Source organism: Artibeus jamaicensis, unplaced genomic scaffold, assembly GCF_021234435.1.
Source record: "Artibeus jamaicensis isolate MK-2021 breed Jamaican fruit bat unplaced genomic scaffold, CSHL_Jam_final contig_886, whole genome shotgun sequence".
NCBI lineage: Eukaryota > Metazoa > Chordata > Mammalia > Chiroptera > Phyllostomidae > Artibeus > Artibeus jamaicensis.
In genome coordinates, this window is record NW_026522002.1 from 862,687 (window position 1) to 881,890 (window position 19,204).

The window sequence follows — 19,204 nt, forward strand, 5'->3', positions numbered from 1 at the left end:
TCAGCCATCATTCTATTGACTCTCTTTTTAGCATGGCAACAGAACAAAGAACACTAGTTATACTTGTCTCTGAATTTCTACAAGATTCCATATTGCCTTATAAATCATCTAAAACTTCAATTAAATTTTGAATTATTCTCATATTAGCATTATATCTTAATTCTTTGAGAACTCATTATATTTAAAACTCTAGGAATGAGAATATTTAAACACATGGGACCATGGCAGGGTGTAAGCACAAACAATACATTGGTTCTCAATGAGGGTGAAGTACCTTCCCAGGAAGCATTCATAATTGTGGAAAGGATGTTTTGGACCATCACAATGCATGGCATGTACTACTAGTATATGCTAAATCTTCTTCAATGCTCAAGACATTCCAGCACAACCAAAAATTGTCCTAAGTCAAATGCCAACATGGGGGTCTTGTTGAGAAACACTGGGCTAAGGCCTTTTGTTTAGGCCTTGCAGGTTTACCACTGTTATGTTGGTATGTGGCCCAGTGAAGCAGAAATTCCTGGATCTGCCTTCTCACTTTCCCTCTCCCTTAAGGTGACTTTTGCAACAAGGATAAAATAAGGCAAAGTAACCCTTGATTAGCAGCTGAGTTTTGGTCTCAAACAAAAGTAGAACTGGGAACTAGGCTTAAACAAACAGAAGACTGTTTTCTTATACCCTGCTAAAGCAATAGGAAAAGCCTGATTTACCTCCTTCCTCTGAATTTAAATCCAAGTTTTGGATTATACTGCTTTGATTGGTGGAAAAGTACAGCATCTAATGTCATATAAAAAGGGTTCCAGAAACCATATTTATGGCTCACATAATTTCTCACTTGGATGCCTAACATACCAAATGCTTGTTTATTTGTCCCTGTACCCCTAAAATCTATTTGTCTCCCTGAAATGTTGACAGGTGTTGTCAAAAAGAGAATCAGTTTCTTAAGCCATAAATTAAGTATTGATAGGTACTGTTCTTGGTCTCTGTTTTCCTCATCTCCTGTATTAGTCATCTATTGTGGCATAACACACTACCCCCAAATTTAGTAACTTGAGGTCACATACATACAATGATATCATTTCTGTGGGTCAAGAATTCAGCACAAATTTGCTGGGTCCTCCATTCCACAGATTCTCACAAGGCTTCAATCAAAGTGTTGGCCCAGGTGTGTGGTGTCATCTGAAGGCTCTCCTAGGGGAGGAGCCACCTCTAAGCTCACTCACAAGGTTGTTGGCAAGATCTGGTTTCTTTCAGGTAATGGGACTGAGAGTCTCTCTTGTTTGATGGCTGTTGGCCAGAGGCTGGTGTCAGGTTCTCTACTAGGTGTTGTTTCTATCAAAGTAGGTATACAAGAAGAGCCAAGGAGAGAATGCCAGCAAGGCTGAAGTAACACTTTTTTGTAACCTTTTTTCAGAATTGACATCCTATCACTTCGTTAGAAGAAATCATTAAATCTAGCCCACACTCAAGGGGAGAGAATTACAACGGGCTTGAATCCCAGGAAGCAGGATTATTGGGAGCCGTTTGAAAAAAGTTAATTAATTAATTAATATTGTCCTGTTACAGTTGTCCCAATCCCCCGCCTCGCTGTTGCACTCCCCTGTCCTACCCACCCCTCACCTTTCCCCACTCCCCTCCCATAATCAAATCCGCACCCTGTTGTCCATGTCCATAGGACACTCACACTTGTTCTTTACCTAGGCCTTCCCCTTCTTTCCTGCCTAATCCCCCTCCCCCCTTCCCCTCTGGTCATTCTCAGTATGTTCCTTGTTTCCATGCCTCTGATTTTATTTTGCTCATTTGTTTGTTTTGTTGATTAGGTTCCACTTATAGGTGAGATATGGTATTTGTGCTGCCCGGCTTATTTCACTTAGCATAATACTCTCCAATTTCATCCATGCTATCTCAAAGGGTAGGTTCTTTCTTTCTTTCTTTCTTTCTTTCTTTCTTTCTTTCTTTCTTTCTTTCTTTCTTTCTTTCTTTCTCTCTCTCTCTCTCTCTCTCTCTCTCTTCCTTCCTTCCTTCCTTCCTTCCTTTCCTTTCCTTCCCTTCCCTTCCCTTCCCTTCCCTTCCCTTCCCTCTCCTTTCCTTTCCTTTCCTTTCTTTCCCTTCCTTTCTTCCTTATGTGTAGTATTCCATTGTACAAATGAACCACACTTTTTTGATCCACACATTTACTGATTGGCACTTAGGCTGTTTTTGGCATTTGGTTATTGTAAATAGCGCCACTATGAACATAGGGGTGCATAAGTTGTTTCAATTGGTGACTCAGGATTCTTAGGGTATATTCTCAGCAGTGTAATTGCTGGGTGAAAAGGCAGTTCCGTTTTTAGTTTTTTGAGGAAATTCCATACTGTTTTCCACAGTGGCTGCACCAGTCTGCATTCCCACCAACATTGCACTAGGGCTCCCTTTTCTTCACAGCCTCACCAGCACTTGTTGTTTTGTTGATTTGTTAATAATGGCCATTCTGACTTGTGTGAGGTGGTATCTCATTGTGGTTTTAACCTGTAGCTCTCTGATAGCTAGTGATGTTGAACATCCTTTCATATGGCCCATAAGCCCTTTGTATGTCCTCTTCAGAGAAGTGTCTGTTCAAGTCCTTTGCTGACTTTCAAATTGGATTGTCTTTCTGGCATTGAGTTGTATGAGCTCTTTATATATTTTGGAGATCAAACCCTTGTCCAAGGTATCATTGGTAAATATATTTATCTATATGGTTGATTCCCTTTTCATTTTGATATGTTCTTTAGCCATGGAGAAGCTTTTTAATTTGATGTATTCCCATTTGTTTATTCTTTCCTTTATTTCTTTAAAAGACTGCCTCTTCTACCTTGCATATCCAAAGGACTATCAAGTTCTGTCAACTCCATGACAAAAACATAACAGGCATCTATGCACTTCTCTCCCTAATTGTCAGCAGTGATTGCTTGACAAAGCTAAACCTTGCTCAATTCTAATGGCTTCATTTCCATTGTATTTCATATAAATTTTACTCACTCCTACCTCCTCCTCCTCCTACCACTCTGAATTGTATGATGTGGCTGTTTTATGACCTAGAAATGACAGCAATTACCTTCTAATTGATCCCCTTGCTTCTTCCCATGCCTTTTGAACTCTTAAACTAGAATGATTTTAAGAACATAAGTAAAGATTTTATTTATTTTTTAGACAGAGGGAAAGGGAGGGAGAAAGAGAGGGAGAGAAAAATCAATGTGTGGTTACCTTTTACACACCTCGCATAAGAGAACCTGGCCCACAACTCAGGCGTGTGCCCCAACCAGGGAATTGAACCAGCAACCCTTTGTTCACAGGATGGCACTCAATTCATGGAGCCATACCAGTCAGTAGCCAGGACTTTTAGTAACACATGCCTACCTCAAGAAACAAGAAAAATCCGAAATAAACAATCTATACTTACAAATAAAAAAAATCCACAAAAGAACAACAAACAAAGGTCAGAGTAGAAGGTAAAAAATAATAGAGGTCACAGTGGAAATAAATAAAATAGTCTAAAAAACTAATAGAAAAGATCAATGAAACCAAGAGCTTAGTCTTTAAAAATATAAACTAAATTGATAAATCTTTAGTTAGATTCATCAAGAGAAAAAGGAGAGAATTCAAATAAATGGGAAATAAAGGAGGAGAAATGACAACCAATATCACAGAAATATAGGAAATATGATGAAAAATGGTATGCTAACAAATTGGATAACTTAGAAGAAATCAATAAATTCCTAGAAACATACAATTTTCTAAGGCTGCATGAGGAAGAAACAAAAAACCTGAACAAACTGATAATTGTTAACAAATTTGTATCAGTATTCAAAAACTTAAAAAAAAATGTCCTGGACTAGATGGCTTCACAGGTAAATTTTACCAAGTATTCAAAAAAAAGAATCAATACCTATTCTTTTCAAACTATTACAAAAAAAAAATTAAAGAAAAGGAAAGGCTTCCTAACTCATGTTACAAGGCCTAAATTATCCTGACACCCAAACCAGAAAAACACACTATAGAAAAAGAAAATTATGAGCCAATATCCCTGATGTACACAGATGCAAAAAATTTCCACCAAGTATTAGCACATCAAATTTAGCAACACATTAAACGGATCATACACCATGATCAAGTGAGATTCATTCTTGGAATGCAAGGTTGGTTAAATATCCACAATTTGGCTAATGTGGTACATATACCATGAACACAAAATAAAGAATAAAAATCGTATGATCATATCAATAGATGCAGACAAAGCATTTGATGAAATCCAGTATTTATGATAAAAGCTCTCAGCAGCATAGGGATAGAGGTAACATACCTCAAAGTAATAATAGCCATTATGATGAACCAACAACTAAAACCATACTTAATGGTAAAAAGCTAAAATCTTTTTCTTTTTTGTGTGTGTTAAATACATGTATTGTAAACTTTGGACACAAAAGTAAGTTTTCCAGGCCATCAACAGTAAAACCAAAAATATGCAAAACCACACAAATTCATATAATTATAGAAATGGTACCACTCCCTGATGTTTATAGAATTTCTATCTGTGAGGAATTACCTGAAAAGCATTAGCTTGCAGAAGTGTTTCACTACCAAAACTCTGGTTAACACTGTAAACTAAGATTTTTGGAAGGAAGTTCCACAAGTTGGCTAATATTTGTTCTTTTTAAATCTTTTTAAAAAAATTGAACTTGTTAGGGTGACATTGGTTCACAAATCATACAGGTTTTAAGTATACAAGTCAATATCACCTTCACACTGCATTGTGTTCCCATCACCCCAAGCTAAGTCTCCTTTTGTCCCTATTTTCTTCCACTCTACCCACCTCCACCCCTTTTTCCCTCTGGTTACCAACACACTGTTGTCTGTGCCTATGTGTTATGTATATAAGTTTTTTGGCTAATCCCTTCACTTTGTTTCATCCAACCCCCCTGTGCCCTGCCCTCTTCTCTCTGATAGCTGTCAGTCTCATGTATCGATGCCAAAGTTTCTATTTTGTTCATAAGTTTATTTTGGTAGATTCCAAATATAAGAGAGACAATATGGTATTTTACTATCTCTGATTAGCATATTTCACTTAACTTAAACGTCCAGGCCCATTCATGCTGTCACAAATGGTAAGAATTACTTCTTTTTTTACAGCTGAGTAGTATTCCACTGTGTAAATGCATACAGCTTTTTTTTTTTTATCTACTCATCTACCAATAGGCACTTGGGCTGTTTCTGGATTTTGGCTATTGTAAATAATGCTGCTATGATCACGAGGGTGCATATATTCTTTCCAAATAGTGTTTTGTGATTCTTGAGATATATTTCCAGATATGGAATCCCTGGGTCAAAAGGCAATACAATTTTTAATTCTTTGAGGAAACTCCATACTGATTTTCACAATGGCTGCACCAGTCTGCATCTCCACCAGCAGTGCACTAGGTAGGGTTCCCTCTTATCTGTTTCCTCACCAGCACTTGTTTGTTGATTTATTGATGAGAGCCATATTGGTAGTCGTGAGGTGATATCGCATTGCAATTTTAATTTGCATCTCACTGATTTTAGTGATGCTGAGCATTTTTTCCTATGTCTATTAGCCTTTTGGAGGTCCTCTTTAAAGAAGCGTTTATTCAGTTTCTTAGTCCATTTTTTTTAAGTTGAATTGTTTGTTTTCCTGGTGTTGAGTTGTTTATATATTTTGGAGATTAACTTCTTATCATATTTAACATTGGCAAATATGTTCTCCCATAGTTGTTTCCCTTTTCATTATATTGATGCTTTCTTTTGCTGTGCAAAAGATTTTTAGTTGGATATAGTCTGATTTATTTATTTTTCCTTTGTTTCCCTTGTCCTAGGAGATAAATTGAGAAAAATATTATTATGCAAAATATCTGAGATTTTACTACCTGTTTTCTTCTAGGATTTTTATTGTTCTGTGACTTACCTTTAAGTCTTTTTTTTAAAATGGATTTTGAATTTATTCTCATACATGGTGTAAGTTGATGGTATAGTTTCATTGTTATGCATGTACATGTCCAATTTTCCTAACACCATTTATTGTAGAGACTCTTTACTCCATTGTATGCTCTTGCCTTCCTTGTTAAATATTAATTGACCATAAAAGCATGGTTTGATTTCAAGGCTATCTGTTTTGTTCTATTCATATATATGCCTATTTTTACGCTAGTACCAGGCTGTTTTGAATACAATTGCCTTGTAGTATAGTTTGATATCAGATATTGATCCCTATAATGATGTAATTCTTTCTCAAGATTTCTGAGGATATTTGAAGTCTTTTGGAGTTACATATAAATATTTGGAATACTTGCTTTAGTTCTGTGAAATATGCTACTAGTATTCAATAGGTGCTATGTTGAAGCTATAGATTCCTTTTGGAAGTATGTACATTTTAATGGTATTAATTTTTCCAATCCATGTACACAGTATATGCTTCCATTTATTTTTATCTTCCTCAATTTCTTTCTTTAATGTTCTATGATTTTCTGAGTACAGCTCTTTTACCTCTGTGGCTAAATTAATTCCTAGGTACCTTATTTTTTTGTGTCAATAGTAAATAGAATTACTTTCTCAATTTAATTTTCTGATAGTTCATTATTGGTATATTAAAATGCCACCAACTTCTGAATATTAATTTTCTATCTTGCTACTTCACCGAATTCATTTATTATATCTAGGAAATTTTTGGTGAAATCTTTAGGGTTTTCTGTGTACCATATCATGCCATCTGTGGATAATGAGTTTTACTTCCTTTTTTCCAATTTGGATGCCTTTTTATTTCTTCTTATAAGATAGCTGTGGCTAGAACTTCCAGTACTATGTTTTAAGTGTGATAGAAACAGACATCTCTGTCTTATCCCTGATCTTAAGGGAAATCCTTTAATTTTTTGCCTGACGAGTGTGAAGTTGGCTGTAGAATTTTCATGTATGGCCTTTATTATGTTTAGGTATGATCCTTCTATTTCTATTTTGCTGAGAGTTTTTATCATAAATGGGTGCTTGATTTCATCAAATGTTTTTCTGTACCTGTTGTTATGCTTGTATCATTTTTCTTCCTCATTTTTTAAATGATGTACAACATTTATTGATTTGCACATATTGTACTGACCTTACATCCCCAGAAAAAAAATCCCACTTGATCATAATATATGATCTTTTTAATGTATTTCTAGATCTTATTTGTTAATATTTTGTTGCAGATTTTTGCATCTATGTTCATTTGGGATATTCACATATAATTTTTTTCTTTGTAGAATCTGTTTCTGGTTTTGCAATTAGGATAATGCTGGCAATGTAAAAAGAGCTTGAACATGTCTACCCCTCTTGAATTATTCAGAATACTTTGAGAAGGATAGGTGTTAGTTTTTCTTTGATTGGTAAAATTCACATGTGAAGCCATCTGGTTCTGCATTTTTGTTTCCTTACAGTTTTTTTTTTTATTACTGCACCAATTTCATTAGTTGTTATCTGTCTGTTCAGGTTTTCTGTTTCTCCCTGATTCAGTTTTGAAGATTGTATGTTTCTAGGATTTTGTCCATTATGCCCAGTCCAATTAGTTAGCATGTAGTTGTGTGTAGTATTTTCTTACAATTTTTTTGTATTTCAGTGATGTTATTTGAAACTTTGCTTCAATTTCTGCATCAGCTGGTTCTTTTAAGAATATTTTAAAAATTGATAAACTTTCATCCAGAGTCATCAAAAGTAAGAGAGAGAAGCCAAATAAATAAAATCAGAAATGAAAGAGTAGAAATTACAACTAATGCCATAGAAACACACAGGGTTGTAAGAAATTACTAGAACAATTATGCCAATAAATTTGAAAACCTAGGTTTTCAAACGTGGGTGAAATGGAAAATTTTCTAGAAACATATAATCTTCCAAAACTGAGTCAAGAAGAATCAGAAAGCCTGAACAGGCTGATAATGGATAGTGAAATTGAAGCAGTAATAAAAAAAAACCCAACAGCTGACACACAAAAGTTCTGAACTGGATGGTTTCACAGGAGAATTTTACAAAACATTTAAGGAAGAGCTAATCCCTATCCTTCTCACACTATTGTAAAAAGTCCAAGTGGAGGGAAGGCTCCCAAACTGTTATTATGAGGCCAACATCCTCCTAATCCCAAAACCAGAGAAACATACAACAGGCCAATATCACTGATGAACATAGATGCTAAAGTCCTCAACAGATTATTGGCAAACTGCATCCATCAATACATTAACAAGATCATACACCAAGTTTCTAAGACAGTTGTGAGAAAGTTGGGAGCAGAGTCTACTTCCTCTTGTGACAGGTGGAACACCTAGTTGATTCTCTGAGGAATACAGGGAATAGCCAACAGTATCCCAACATATATGAAGGTTGGATTCCATAAATTGTAGAGGACATTGAAAAATCAGACGGTAAGGAGATTGCTTCAGGACATAAGGTCCCTGAGACTAGCATGGGGACCAGAGTAGTTATAGCTCCAGGCCAGGCTGGGCTTGCTGGACCCCTGCAGGATTCTTGGAAGAGAGCTAGGTCAATGGCTCCCTCCCCTGCCAAATGGAGAATATAGAGTCACCAGAATGGACCTGGATGCTTAAAGTTACTGGGGGTAATAAAGATGAAGTGGCAAATGCACAGGGGTAGTATCCACACTGATACTGTGGACACTGGCTGAGTCATTACCAGAGAAACTAGGGGGTTGGGTGACACCTGGAGAATGGAGCAGAGTTGGGTCCTGATGAACCCTGACCTGGATAGTCTCTAGTCTGGTTGGAAAGTGGGACTGTGAGAGAAACCTGGTGCTTGTTGGGAGCTGCAGGCTTGAATAGGAAGAATTTGTCCCAATATAAAAAAAAAGGAGAATCTCTGTGGCTGTTTAGGGAGTTCTCCAGGGGGCTGCTGCTCCCACCTCCCTGGCTGCGCCCCCGCAGCTGCCACAACCTTGGCTTTTGTCTGCCCCTGACACCACAGCTATGGCTGCAACCCTGCTCTCTCTCTGGCCTCAGTAGCAGAGGCTGAGCACCCACACCCACTTGCCGCCCCAGCAGTGCATCTCACAGTTGCAGACCCAGAGGCATGATCCCACACATCCTGTGGCAGCCATGGTGGTAATACTGCCCTATGGGGCTGGACTGGCTACCTAAGAGGAAAGAAGAGGTACCCCCCCAGGCAAAGGAGAGCAGCAAGACTCAGGGAATTAGCAGCCCTCAGAAAGACTTAACTCAGTGTGGGAGCTGAACTACCCTGAAGAGACTTTGAGAGTGCCTAGTACCTAGGACAGCAAAGAGTGAGAAGGTGGTGTGTGAGTTGCTCCTAATTGGTGAACCTCAAGTATAGCACAACTAGTGGGCTGAAGACGAAGGGCTGTCACAGAAGGGATGGAGGGCGGGTGAGGCGGGCAGCAGTGAACTGAGGAATTAGGTTGGAGGCTCAGCCACTGTGAAGAGTGTAGTCAGACCTGCCCCCCATCTGAACAAAAACACAGAAAGGGAGAAAAGTCAAACCTAACCCACCTCAGCCTGCTAGAGCCAGGAAGATCAGCAGAACTTGCTTGGCAGGTTTAAAGCCACCAGGAGGCTTTCCCCCCTTTCTTTTTCTTTTTCTTTTTTTCTCACACAGGAAACAATAAGACCTGGAGCTGTGAAAGGACCAGAGTCAGACCCAAAGAATGATAATCACAACAACTGAGAAACTAAGACAAATTAAACTTTGCTATTCCAGAGAACTTGCAAGTTATTATTTATTTGTATTATTATTATTATTATTATTATTTCATTATTTTTACTTCTTTTATTGTATTAGTATTTTTTATTTCTCTTCTTTTGGTTTAGTTTTCTTAATTTAATTGCATTGTTTGACTGGATTTCTTTGTTCTCTCTTTCATAGCACATTTTAAATTTTCCTTCTTTTACTTCACTGGTGTTCCAACAGCATACTGCTCTAGGTCGTGTACTTCCTATTCTTATTCAGATCACATAGACTCTGTCATGTGATTGTTGTTCTAGTATTATTGTAAACCATTATTGTTCCATACAATTGTAAAAACTACACTGCATCTGGATCTTAGCCCATTTCACCATCTTCTGAAAATTTATTACTGTTGTGGTTAACTCTATTCTCTTGCACAATACACCTATTTTATATTGTTTACTCTCGATTTACCTCATAATATGATCTCCCACAAGCTCACAGTTTTCTGGATCCGACTCACAATCCTTCTCCCATTTAAGAAGAGTCTTATCTTTTTTTCCATCCTGTTTAAAAAGTGGCTAGTTGGGTGAAATATCATGGTTAACACTCTGTTTATCCAAAGGATCTCCTGTCTCTTCTCTATGGGTTGGTAATTTAAATTCCATAGAATAAACTCCCGTAGTCTTAATTCATTTTGCCTTCCCCTTCCAACTGATCAAATAAAAGAGTAGGAGGGAGCTATGAACACCAGTATACCTGCTGGAAGAGAGAACTCACCAACAAAGGAACCACCAACAGATAATAACAGAAGAAGATGAAAGAGTGAGTGGGAGCCACACTGACCTCCACCTAGGACTGAGCTGGAAATACTACTAAGTGGTAGAGAAATTACTCAGAACAAACCACTTAACAACAGCAAGAGAGAAACCTCAAAACCCAGAACAGACAGAAGAACCAGCTTCAACACAATCTGTCTGCACCTGCACAACAGCATATAAGACATGGTAGGCAGAGTGACCCTCAGTTAACCAGCAGGAGGGAAGAACCCGCCAAAGAAAGACCCAACAAAAATCAAATCTAAATACATTTATAGAACTAACATAAAGGACAACCCAAGACCAGCAAGTTCAGTAGATCAAGGAGATTGCATCACTGAATCTCACAGGTCTCCTACCATAGAAGTTCATACCATAAACCCAGGAAATCAGGATAGATCAAATTAGGAAGCACTGGCAAACAAGAAGAGGCTCACAAACAATGAGAAGACAAAGAAAAAAATCCCAAATGAAAGGAAAGGAGTAAGCATCAGAAAAAATGCTAAATGAAATAGAAGCAAGTCAACTGTTGAGTTAAAAACAATAGTTATAATGAACTTCAATGAACTCACAGAGAATTACCAAAAACTACAGGGAAACTACAATGAACTCACTGCACAGTATAGCAACATGAAAAAATGAAATCAACAAGGGCCAGAGGAAATGAAGAATACAATTTCTGAGTTGCAAAACACAGGAGAAGGAATAAAAAACAGACTAGATGAAGCAGGAGATTGGATCAGTGAGCTGGAGTGCAAGGTAGAAAACACACTCAGCTCAAGAAAAAAAAAAGACACTCAGAAAGAATGAACATGTGGTAAGGGAGTTATAAGACAACATGAAACATAATAATATACATATAATACAGATACAAGAAGGAGAAGAAGAGCAAGAGATAGAAAACCCATTTAAAAAGTAATTATGGAAAACTTCCCCAATTTGGTGAGAGAAAAAGGCATACAATTCAGGAAACACAGAAACTCTCAATCAAGAGGAACCCAAAGAACCCACCTCAAGACACATCATAATTAAAATGGCAAAATTCCAAGACAAACAAAAAATCTTAAAGGCAGCAAAGGAGAAACAAGAAGTAACATACAAGGGAGCCCCAATAGGACTAGTGGCTGATTTCTCAATGGAAATGATCCAAACCAGAAGGGAATGGCAAGGGATATTCCAAGTAATGAAAATCAAAGGTCTACAACCAAGACTACACTATCCAGCAAGGTTATCAATTAAAATGGTAGAACAAATAAGGAGCTTCCTGAACAAAGAAGTCTAAAAGGATACACCTCCTCCAAGCCAGCTCTGCAAGAGATGCTAATGGCACTGTTTTAAGCAAAGGAAAAAAAAAAGAGTGAGAGAGAGCACCACAAGTATGAAAAAAATGGCAGTGAATAAGTATCTATCAGTAATTACTTTAAATGTAAATGGAGTAAATGCTCTAATCAAAAGATGTAGAATAGCTGAATGGATAAGAAAACATGACCCACACATATGCTGCCTACAGGAGACACATCTCAGAACAAAAGACCTATGCAAAAGTGAAGGGCTAGAAACAAATATTCCAAGCAAATGGACAGGGGGAAAAAAGCTGGGGTATTAATACTCATATAAGACAAAATAGACATAAAAAAGTAGACACAAAGAGAGACTCAAAAATCCACTTCATAATACTCAAGGGAAGAATCCATCAGGAAGACATACACATTTTAAATATATATGCACCAAACATAGGAGCACCAAAATATATAAGGAAAACATTGGAGGACTTCAAGAAGGATATTGACAGCAATGCAATTATAGTAGAGGATTTTAACACCCACTGTTAAAAATGTATATGTCTTCTCAACAAAATATCAAGAAAGATATTGTAGCATTGAACATCTTCTTAGATCAAATGGATTAATTGATATATATGCAGCCTTTCATCCCAAAGGAGCAGAATAAACATTCTTTTTCAAATGTACATGGAACAGTTTCAATGATAGACCACATGATAGGACACAAAATGAGCATCAACAAATTCAAGAAAATTGAAATCATACCAAGCATTTTCTCTGGCCACAAAGGACTGAAACTAGAAACCAACCTAAGGGGAAAAACCCCCAAAACACTCAAAATCATGGAGGTTGAATACCATGTTATTAAACAATGAATGGATCAAAAATGAAATTAGGGAAGAAATCAAAAAGTTTCTGGAAACAAGTGAAAATGAACTCACAACAATCCAAAATGTGTGGGACACAGTGCAGGCAGTCCTGAGAAGGAAGTTCATAGCGATACAAGCCTACCATCAAAAGATAGAAACATTTCAAATAAACAATCTAACGCTATGCCTCCAAGAACTCAAGGAACAAAAATAAAGACAGCCTAGAGCAAATAGAAGGAAGAAAATAACCAAGATCAGAGCTGAATTTAATGATATAGAGACTAAAATCACAATTCCAAGGATTAGTAAATTCAGGAGCTGGTTCTTTGAAAAGATAAACAAAATTGACAAGCATCTAAGCAGACTCATCAAGAAAAAAAGGGAGAGGATCCAAAAATACAATCAGAAATGGAAGAGGAGAGATTACAACTGATAGCACAGAAACACAATGGATTGTAAGAAATTACTATGAGGAACTATATGCCAAGAAATTTGAAAACCAAGATGAAATGGACAATTTCCTAGAAAAATATAATCTTGCAAAACTCAGTGAAGAAGAAGCAGAAAAGCCTGAACAGATCAGTAACAGCTGATGAAATTGAAGCAATAATCAAAAAACTCCTGACAAATAGGAGCTCTGGACGGGACAGTTTCACATGAGAGTTTCTCAAAGCATTGTAGGAAAAGCCAATCCCTATTCTTCACAGGCTATTAAAAAAGAAGAAAAAAACAGCCCTGGCTGGTGTAGCTCAGTGGATTGAGTGCGGGCCTGTGAACCAAAAGATCGTGGTTCGATTCCCAGTCAGGGCACATGCCTGGGTTGCAGGCCAGTTCCTAGCAGGGGCCAGTTCCCAGCAGGGGACACACGAGAAGCAACCATACATTGATATTTCTCTCCCTCTCTCCTTCCCTTCCCTTCCCTTCTAAAGATAAATAAATGAAATTTTTAAAAAAGAAAAAAACAAAAAGTGGAAAAACTCTCAAACACTTTTTTATGAAGCCAGCATCATCAGAATCCTAAAACCAGATAAAGACCCAACAAAGTTTCCTTTCCTGAAAGGAAACTTCAGGCCAATATCACTGATGAACATGTGGCAAACCACATTTAGCAATACCTTAAAAAGATCATATACCATGATCAAGTGGAATTCATCCCAGGGATGCAGTGATGGTGCAATATTCACAAATCAATAAATATAATACATTACATAAATAAATGAAAGACAAAAATCACATGATCAATAGATGCAGAAAAAGTACTTGATAAAGTACAGCACCCATTTATGATAAAAACATTTATAAGAAAAGTGGGAATAGATGGAGTATTCTTCAACAAAATAAAGGGTATGTATGAGAGACCTACAGCTAACACCATACTCAATGGGCAAAAACTTAAAGCTTTTCCACTAAGACCAAGAACAAGACAAGGATGTCTGCTTTTACCACTCTTATTCAACACAGTATGGGAAGTTCTAGCCACAGCAATCAGACAAGAAACAGAAATGAAATGTATCCAAATTGGAAAGGAGGAAACAAAACTGTCATTGTTTGCAGATGACATGCTAGTGTACATAGTAAATCTTACAGACTCCACCAAAAAACTACTTGACCTAATAAGTGAATTTGGGAAACGAGTGGGATACAAAGTCAATATTCAGAAATTAAAGGCCTTTTTGTACACCAACAATAAAATGTCAGAAGTAGAAATCAGGAAAAAAATCCCATTTGATATAGCAACAAGAAAAATAAGCTACCTAGGAATAAACCTAACCAAGGAGGTAAAAGACCTGTACTCAGAAAACTACACAACACTGAAGAAAGAAATTAAGGAAGACACAAACAAATGCAAGCATGTACCATGCTCACGCATTGGAAGAATTAACATCATCAAAATCTCCACACTACCAAAAGCAATTTATAGATTTAAGGCAATTCATATTAAAGTACCAATGGTACATTTCACAGATATAGATCAAATATTTAAAACAATTATATGAAACTATTAATGAACCTGAATACCTGCAACAATTTTCAGAAAGAAGAACAAAGTAGAAGGGGTCACAATACTTGATAGTAAACTGTATCGTAAGGCCACTGTAATAAAACCAGCCAGCTACTGGCATGAGAACTGACAGATAGACAAATGAAAGAGAATTGAGAGCCCAGAAATAAACCTAAGTCGTTATGGTCAATTATTATTCAACAAAGGGGGCAGAAACATAAAATGGAGTAAAAATAGCATCTTTGACAAATGTGTTAAGATCTGAACAGCTACATGCAAAAAAAGAAACTTGACCACCTACTTACACCATACATAAAAATAAATTCAATGTGGATAAAAAGACTTAACTATAAGTCATGATGCCATTAAAGTCCTAGAGAAAAACATAGGCAGGAAAATCTCAGACATCCCACACAGCAATCTTTTCACTGATATGTCCCCTCCAGCATAAGACCTAATGGAAAGAATAAACAAATGGGATCTCATCAAAATGAAAAGCTTCTGCATGGCTAAAGAAAGCAGCATTAAAAGAAAAGAGAACCAATTGTATGGGAAAACATATTTGACAATGATACCCAGACAAGTGTTTGATCTCCAAAATATATAAAGAACTCATATGACTTCACTCTAGAAAACAGACAATCCAATTTAAAAATGGGCAAAAGGCATGAACAGACACTTTTCCAAGGAGGACATGTGGAGTGCACAGAGACATATGAAAAGATGCTCACCATCATTAGGTATCAGAGATATGCAAATAGAAGCCACATGAAATACTACTTCACACCATTGAGAATGGCCATCATAAACAAAGCAACAAAAAACAAGTGTTGGAGTGGATGTGGATTTAAGGGAACCTGGTGAACTGTACGCAGACTGGTGCAACCACTATGGAAAACAGTATGGAATCTTCTCAGAGAACTAAAAATGGAACTGCTTTTTGACCTGGCAATTCCACTGCTGGGATTATACCCTAAGAACCCTGAAACACCATTCCAAAAGAACTTATGCATTCCAATGTTCGAAGCAGCACAATTTACAGTAGCCAAGTGCTGGAAGCAACCCAAGTGCCCATCAGTAAATGAACTGGTCAAAAAACTGTGGTACATTTACACAATTAAAAACTATGCAGCAGAAAGAAAGAAGGAGCTCCTACCCTTTGTGATAGCATGGATGGAACAGGAGAGCATTTTGCTAAGTGCAATAAGCCAGTCATTGAGGGACAAACACCATACAATCTCACGTTTAAGTGGACCTCGTCAACAAAGCAAACAAGCAAGTAAAATATAAACAGAGACATTGAAATTAAGAATAATCTGTCAGTAAGCAGAGGGGAGGTAGGAGGGCATAATGAGGGGGAAGAGGGGAAATGCTTTCAAGAACAACTATGAAGGATTAATGGACAAAACTAAGGGTGGGTGGAAGCAGGGAAAGGAGGTGGGAATAGCTGGGATGGTAGGTGTGGTGGGGGGTAAATGTAGACAATTGTACTTGAACAACAATAAAATATATATTTTTAAAAGATAATACACCGTAAGCAAGTGGGATTCATCCCAGGGATACAGTGTTGGTTCAACATTCGCAAATCAATAAACACAATACATCACATAAACAAAAGAAAAGACAAAAAAATCACATGATTATGTCAATAGCTGTGGGAAAGGCATTTTATAAGATTCAGCACCCATGTATGATAAAAAAAATACTCAGCAAAGTGGGAGTAGAGGGAGTATACCTCAACACAATAAAGGCCATATATGAGAAACCTACAGACAACGTCATACTCAAAGGGTATAAACTAAAGCTTTCCCACTAAGATCAGGAACAAGACAAGGGTGTCTGCTTTCTCCCCTTCCTTTGAACATAGTATTGGAATTCCTAGCCACAGTGGTCAGACAAGAAAAATAAGTAAAAGGCTTCCAAACCAGAAGAGAGGAAGTAAACTGTTATTGTTTGCATATCACATGTTAGTGTATACAGAAAACACTACAGACTCCACCTAAAAGTACTCAACCTAACAAATCACTTTGGCAAAACAGTGGTATACAAAGTCAATATTCAGAAATCAAAGGCAATTGATTGCCTTTGATCAATATACCACCAACAAAAATATCAGAAAAATTAATCGGGAAAAAATTACATTTGCTATACCACCAAGAAAAATAAAGTACCTAGGAATAAAACTAACCAAGGAGGTAATACTTGCATTGAGAATACAACACAACAATAAAGAGAGAAATTAAACAAGACACAAATAAATGGAAGCATACTATGTTCATGGATTAAAGAATTAACATCATCAAAGTGTCCATACTACCCAAAACAATTTATAGAGTCAGTGTAATTCCTATTAAAATACCATGGGCATATTTCACTGATACAGGAATAACATTTGAAAAATTTATACAGAACCATAAATGACCGTGAATAGCCACAGCAATTTTGAAAAAGAAGAACAAAGTAGGAGGGACCACAATATCTAATATCAAACTATATATCAAGGCCACTGTAATCAAAACAGTCTGGTAGTGGCATCAGAACAGACACATAGATCAATGGAAAAGAATATAGAGCCCACAAATAAATCCAAGGCTCTATCATCAAGTAATATTCAACAAAGAGAGCAGAAGCATAAAAGTTAATAAAAGATTTCTATTCAACAAATGATGTTGGAAGATCTGGACAGCTACATGCAAAGAATTAAACTCGACCACCCACTTACACCATACACAAAAATAAACTCAAGTTGGATAGAAGAGTTATATATAAGTTGTGATACCGTAAAAGTCCTAGAGGAAAACATAGGCAGGAAAATCTCAGATATTCTATGCAGCAACATTTTTACTAATATGTCTTCTAGAGCAAGGGACATAAAGGAAAGGGTAAGTAAATGGAACTTTACCAAAATAAAAAGCTGCTGAATGGCTAAAAAAATCAGCAGAATGAAAAGGGAACAAACCTTATGGGAAAACATATTTGCCAGTGATACACTGGACAAGGGTTTGATCTCCAAAATATATAATGAACTCTCACAACTCTACACCAGGAAGACAAACAACCCAAGTTAAAAATGGACAAAGGATTTGAACAAACACTTCTCCAAGGAGGTCATAGAGAGGCCCCAGAGACATATGAAATGATGTTCAGCATCACTAGCCATCAGAGAGGTGCAAATTAAAACCACAATGAGATACCACTTCCCACCGGTCACAATGGCTATCATAAACAAATAAACAAGCAAGTGCTGGTGAGGCTATGGAGAGAAGGGAACTCTATTGCACTCTTGGTGGGAATAGATACTGGTGCAGCCACTGTGGAAAATGGTATGGAATTTCCTCAGAAAATTAAAAATGGGACTGCTTTTTGACCCAGTGACTCTGCTGCTGGGATTATACTCTAAGAATCCTGAAACACCAATCTGTAAGAACCTATGCAGCCCAATGTTCAAAGCAGCATGATTTACAATAGCCAAGTTCTGAAAGAAATCTTGGTGCCTATCAGTAAATGAGTGTACTAAAAAAAACTGTGGTACCTTTACACAATGGAATACCACGCATCAGAAAGAAAGAAGGAGCTGCTACTCTTCATGACAGCATGGATGGATCTGGAGAGCATTATGCTAAATGAAATAAGCCAGGCAGTGAAAGACAAATACCATATGATCTCACCTATAAGTGGAACCTCATCAACAAAATCAATGACCAAGCAAAATAGAACCATAGACATGTGTTGGGGTCCGCTCTGTGTGGTTTTGGTGATTGTAGCCCTGCAAGAACATGCTCTCAAAGGAACTGGCAAGTCTCCTTGGAAAATCATGTCATGATACAGGTGGCAGGCATGACTTGATTCTAACACTGAGGGTCTGTTGGGAATCAGGCCTGAAATGTACATTTTTATCCTTTGAAACCGGCACTGCTCAGGAATAAGCCCTGTTGGTATAACCCAGATACTTGTGTTCCAAGGCATAAGGATTGAAACTCCCTACTTCACGATATACAATTTTACAGCCATCTGGCACTTGCATGTCTTGCAGACCCCAACCTGAAAAGATTTCTGAGTTTCTCTGTTATCTATAGACAGTGTTAGCTTTTTATGACTATAGCCTGTTGGACATTGACTGATAAACTATGCATATGTGCTGTATCCCCCTGCACTTCCCCACCCTAATAAAAGCTGGGTCAGAGAAAGGCTTGCAGAATTCTGCACTAGAGGGAATTGCCACTTTTTTCCCCACCAGAGCAACAAGATTGCATCTGGGGTGACCCTTTATTTCCATCTGCAGTGGCCCTGGGGTACCTCACGGGCCAAAGTTCCCTCATACATGGAAGTAAAGAAGTGACGAACAGTAACCAGAGGGGAGGGAGGAATGGAATATTGAGGGAAAGAAGTGGAAGGGGCAAGTCAAGGAACATGTATAAAAAACATGTGAACAAAGCCAAAGGGGGTAGGTTCAATGGTGGGAGGCATGGATGGTTGGGCCAGAGGTCATTGGGGTGAAAATGGACACAGCTGTACTTGAACAACAATAAAATAAAAAAGAACAGAAGG